Here is a 6,000-nt window from a genome sequence, read left to right as displayed (position 1 = left end):
AACTAACTTGTTGAATGAGGGCGAACTAAAGACGGCGGTTTTAATGTATGCATGCATGGGCCGCTTGCACAATTAATGTGGATATATCATATCGACCGTACGTGGCCATATAAGCAGGATCTTCTCCATTTATTAGCTCTATGTAAGTACTCCCTCAGTTTCAAAATAGATGATCTAACTTTATACTAACTTTGTCTAATTTTATATTAACTTTAATACAAAGTTAGTATAAAGTTGGGTCATCTATTTTAGAACGGATTTAAACGGACTTTATACTAACTTTGCCCAATTTTATATTAACTTTAATATAAAGTTAGTATAAAGTTGGGTCATCTATTTTGGAACGGATTTGAAGGAGTACGTCCAAGTAGAGCTACCCAAGGCCTTGCGTATATGCAAGTAGAGCTACCCCTTCCCTCGCATTCAAGCACGTCCATGCCTGCCAGCCACCAGCGCGGTACGTAGATGGAGGCTAGCAGGTCGTCGTCGTTGCTTCCGGCGGCTCTCCTCCTAGCCCTGGGCCTCCTCCTGAGCCGCCCCGCCGGCTCCAGCCCTCCGCCGGACTCGGTGTCCTGCGCCCGGGGCACGTCCGACTGCACCCTCGCCAACGTCTACGGCTCCTTCCCGGACCGCACCGCCTGCCGCGCCGCCAACGCCGCGTTCCCGCGCACCGAGGCCGAGCTGTTGGCCGCAGTGGCGGCCGCCGCCGCGGCCAAGCGCAAGGTGAAGGCGGTCCCCAGGCACTCCCACAGCTTCCCCAAGCTGGCCTGCCCGGGCGGCCGCGACGGCACCATCATCAGCACGGCGCGGCTCAACCGGACGGTGAGCGTGGACGCCGCCACAGGGCTGATGACTGTGGAGGGCGGCATGGTGCTCCGGGACCTGATCTGCGACGCCGCCGTCGCGGGGCTCGCGCTGCCGCACTCGCCCTACTGGTACGGCGTCAGCGTCGGTGGCCTGCTGGCCACGGGCGCGCACGGCAGCTCCCTGTGGGGGAAGGGCAGCGCTGTGCACGAGTACGTGGTCGGGATGAGGATCGTCACGCCGGCGCCGGTGAGCCAGGGGTTCGCCGTGGTCAGGGAGCCCGGTGCCGACCACCCCGACCTCGACGCGGCCAAGGTCTCGCTCGGCGTCCTTGGCGTCGTCTCGCAGGTACGTACGTGGCTACTCCTACACGTGTCCACGACGAGTAATTTGGAACGGAGGGAGTAGTTGCCAATGCGCATGCATGCCAATGTGCTGAACTGAGTCTTGTGTCACTTTGCTTGCCTACGAAAGCTTGGCTGACTTGGTACATACATACATGCACACACCCGTGAACAGCTTACAATTTTTTTTTATATCGTTTCGATGTACACAAATCTTATGTGTGTGTAATCCCATCTTATGTGTGTTGTGTGTGATGCTTGCGCAGGTTACTCTGCAGTTGCAACCGATATTCAAGCGGTCCGTCACGTTCCTGGCGCGCGATGACTCTGACCTGGCAGCGCAAGTGGCCCTGTGGGGCGACCTGCACGAGTTCGGTGACATGACATGGCTGTCGCGCCTGGGCAAGGTCATCTACCGTGAGGACAATCGTGTCGATGTCTCGTCGCCCAGCGATGGCCTCAACGGCTACCTCGGCTTCCGCTCCTTCCCGACGCTCGGGCTCATCATCGCAAGAGTCGCAGAGGAGCATGTGGAGGAAAGCAACGACATGGCACGGTGCCTAGCCGCGGGGGTGTTGCCTGCATCGTTCCCCATGCAGGCGTACGGCTTCACAAACGGTGGTTCCTCCTTCACGGGATACCCGGTGGTCGGGTACCAGCACCGCATCTAGGCGTCCGGCTCGTGCATCGATGCCAAGGAGAACCTGCTCCGCTCCTCATGCCCATGGGACCCACGCAACCGGAGCCTCTTCTTCTACAACACCGGCTTCAACGTCGAGCTCTCCAAAGCCCCGGCGTTGGTCGCCGACATGCAACGACTCCGCGACCTCAACCCGCGCGCCCTATGCAGTCTCGACGCCAAGATGGGCGTGCTCATCCGCTACGTCGGGGCCTCCTCCGCCTACCTCGGCAAGACGGAGGACTCGGTCAACTTTGATTTCACCTACTACCGGAGCTACACCCAGGGCAGGCCGTGTGCTCACTCTGATGTGATCGACGAGCTCGAACAGATGGCTTTGCGCAAGTATGGCGTCGTCCCGCAAATATGGCGCCGTCCCGCAATGGGGCAAGAACCGCAACTTCGCCTTCGACGGCGCCATCGCGAAGTACGCAAAGTCCGACGAGTTCCTCAAAGTGAAGGAGAGGTACGACCCAGACAGGGTCTTCTCTAGCGAGTGGAGCGACCACGTGCTCGGCATCGATGGTAGCCCCAACATCGTCCAAAAGGGTTGCGCCATCGAAGGGCTATGCATATGCTCTCACGACTCGCACTGCGCACCAGAACAAGGCTATTACTGTCGGCCTGGAAAGGTGTACGCGGAGGCAAGAGTATGCTCATTCCGACCCACCTCACGCCGCGACCACAACGACGAAATATGAATCTAGTCATGGATGGGTCAAGAAGTGGTGCGATCTAATGTTGAATTACTATGCTTTTGTAAGCGGTGTGTTGATTTACTTCATTTTCTTCGACATTGTTATCTAAATCATTTTCCCGTAGACAAGTGATTTATATCCATACATGCGCTGGAAGACCATTGTAGGTGCTAAGAGCATCTAAAGCCGGACTTGGTAAATCCGGGCCCCTCATATGTGCTCCTGCACATCCATATATCTCAAATGCGGAGACTCAAATCCATATAATTCATGCATGTCGATTATACGAGATAAATTGTCCGAATTCAGCAGTTCAAAACAAAGCAAAGCAAATCATTAAACCCATTAAGCATCGCCAGATTGGCGGCCAACTAGCTATGCCACGTGGCGCAAACTGGTTGGCCACAGTGAGAAAGCTTTTACAATATTTTTTAGATGGAGTTAAGGATTTTTTTTTTAAATGTTTTTTAAGATGATGGTCAGAACCCACATATTTTTTAAATGGAGGGTTATGCAAACTGGCACTCGCCGGTAGGCTACGGTGGTAATTTTTTTCTTTTTTTAGATGGAGGTGAGAATTTTTTTCTGAGATGTCTTTTAAAATATGCGCACAACTTACTCTCAAGCGGCGCCACAGGGTGGCGCCGCTACCACTAGTAGTTCAACAATCCGGACATAGCAAAATGAAATAAATGTCCGAGCGTGACCGAAGCCTCGCTGGTTGGCCGGATCACTGGCCGGACGCCATCCGTGCCGCCTGCTCCGAGTCCATCCTTGAGTCCTGCTCCACCTGCATCCCGGCCGCATGCTCCTCTTGCATCTTTGGTCGCATGGTCCGTTGTTGGCGCAGCCGCCCTCGCCCCCTCGTACTTCCTACGCTCGTTGATCTCCTTCTTCTTCGCCACAAGCCACTTCTTTGCATGGCCATCCAAGAGGGTTCGTCCGCCAACATGATCTTGGCATCCTCTGCGTCTCGTGCGAGTTGCAACCTCTCCTTCTCAAGCTCAATCTCTCCAAATGTCTTGGCCTTCTCGAGCTCCCATTTGATCGCCGACTCTTGCTTCTCCAACTCGATCTTCTCCCTCTCAATTTGCAGCTTCTTCTCCTCCCTCTTCCGGTCCCAATCCATCCTCTCCTTTCGCGCATCCAACATGAGCTTGTACCTCTCCTCTTTTTTGTTCCCCCGTGCCGAAAAAAGGCCCGTCCATGTGGAGGATATTTTTGTAGCCGCGGCATCACAGGAGGCCCTTGCCTTCTCTCACTTGTTTCCCATGACTTGGCGGTTATCCTTTGGCACGGTGGCTCTTCCATTCTCGACGACAATATCTTCATCTTCATCGTCCAATCCAATTGATTGGTGGGAGCTTTAGCCATCATTCCTCTTTTTGCCGGCCCTGAGATCGGCCACGAGTTGTGTCCACTTTGGCACTCCATTCAGGGCCTGTTCGGTAACGCTCCGGCAGCCAGCTTCATCAACTTCGCGATTAGAGCTGAGCCGAACACACTGACTTCACGGAGTCCGAAATTGAGAAGCCAGTTGCCCGCGTAGTGTAAAAACGGAGGAGTTGAGAAGTGTAGGATCGAAAGTATGTCTAGAGGGGGGGTGATTAGACTACTTGACCAAATAAAAATCTAGCCTTTTCCCAATTTTAAGTCTTGGTAGATTTTAGCAACTTAACACAAGTCAAGCAATCAACCTACATATGCAATTCTAAGAGTATACCAACGGAATGTAAATCATTGCATATGAAGATAAAGGGGAGGAGTTTGTATGGAGCAAACGCAATGTAGACACGGAGGTTTTTGGCGTGGTTCCGATAGGTGGTGCTATCGTACATCCACATTGATGGAGACTTCAACCCACGAAGGGTAACGGATGCGCGAGTCCACGGAGGGCTCCACCCACGAAGGGTCCACGAAGAAGCAACCTTGTCTATCCCACCATGGTCATCGCCCATGAAGGACTTGCCTCATTTGGGTAGATCTTCAGGAAGTAGGCGATCTCCTTACCCTTACAAACTCCTTGGTTCAACTCCACAATCTTGATGGAGGCTCCTGTCGGTGTCAAAACCGGCAGATCTCGGGTAGGGGGTCCCGAACTGTGCGTCTAAGGTCGATGGTAACAGGAGACAGGGGACACAATGTTTACCCAGGTTCGGGCCCTCTCTATGGAGGTAATCCCTACTTCCTGCTTGATTGATCTTGATGAATATGAGTATTACAAGAGTTGATCTGCCACGAGATCATAATGGCTAAACCCTAGAAGTCTAGCCTGTATGACTATGATCATCCATCCCCTCCGGACTAAGCTCTCCGGTTTATATAGACACCGGAGAGATCTAGGGTTACACAAGGTCGGTTACAGAAAAGGAATCTTCATAGTCGGTCGCCAAGCTTGCCCTCCACGCCAAGGAGAGTCCCATCCGGACACGGGGGAGAGTCTTCGGTCTTCGTATCTTCACAGCCCATCAGTCCGGCCCATGGCTAACAGACCGGACGCCCGAGGACCCCTTAGTCCAGGACTCCCTCGGTAGCCCCTGAACCTGGCTTCAATGACGAGGAGTCCGGCGCGCAGATTTGTCTTCGGCATTGCAAGGCGGGTTCCCCTTTCCGAACTCTAAGATAGTCTTCGGACATAATGATTGTATCCAGACCTGTACACACAACCGCCGAGAGTACAATATTCCACGAGTCCAATCCGCTGACAACTTTTTGCAACATGACATCACGTCTGCCCGGTCATTATTTTCGAACCGTTTTTCGTTTGCCGCTCCATGTTTCGAGATGCGGTTGCCATTGGCACGTCTTGTCAAAGCAGAGATCGTGTCCCCTTATTGCGGGATTCTCATCAATACGGGCATGGGTAACCCAACCGTGTCGTTTACACAGTCCTGGGGAATAAGCGAGTTTTTTAAGGCAAGTGGGGAGGCGCTTGATATTCGTGGCCTTTATATGGGGATAAGGATTCCCCTTCTTCACCCACGCCTTCTCTTTCTCTCTGCCCTTCCATCCTTGAGCTCCAGCGCCCAAGTTCTAGCTTTCCCCGTCCGAGAAAACACTCCAATCATGTCTGGATCCGGAGCTGGAGGCAAATGGATGGCCTCCTCCGTTAGGAAGAAGGACATTAAGGAGCTCCGGGAGGCCGGATACCTGGCCAAGGAGATCGTTCATCGTCTCCCGGCCAAGGGACAGATCGTCCCTACCCCAGAGCCCCACGAGAGGGTTGTGTTTCTCACACATTTCGTCCGCGGGCTGGGATTCCCTCTCCACCCGTTTATCCGCGGACTGATGTTTTACTACGGGCTGGACTACCATGATCTAGCCCCCAACTTTATCCTCAATATCTCGACATTTATTGTCGTGTGCGAGGCCTTTCTCCGCATCCCGCCTCACTTCGGCCTATGGCTGAAGACCTTTAATATGAAGCCGAAGGTGGTGAGCGGTCAACAAGCAGAGTGCGGAGGCGCCATGGTGG

At 53.5% G+C, this 6,000-nt stretch overlaps 1 pseudogene; it reads left to right on the top strand.

The window, feature by feature from the left end:
* Window positions 1-465: 465 nt before the first annotated feature.
* LOC123097135 (probable L-gulonolactone oxidase 4) lies at window positions 466-2,528 on the top strand (annotated as a pseudogene).
* The last annotated feature ends 3,472 nt before the right edge of the window (window positions 2,529-6,000 follow it).

This window comes from Triticum aestivum, chromosome 4D (genome assembly GCF_018294505.1).
Source record: "Triticum aestivum cultivar Chinese Spring chromosome 4D, IWGSC CS RefSeq v2.1, whole genome shotgun sequence".
NCBI classification, from domain to species: Eukaryota; Viridiplantae; Streptophyta; class Magnoliopsida; order Poales; family Poaceae; genus Triticum; species Triticum aestivum.
This window is presented reverse-complemented; position numbering and strand designations above follow the sequence as displayed.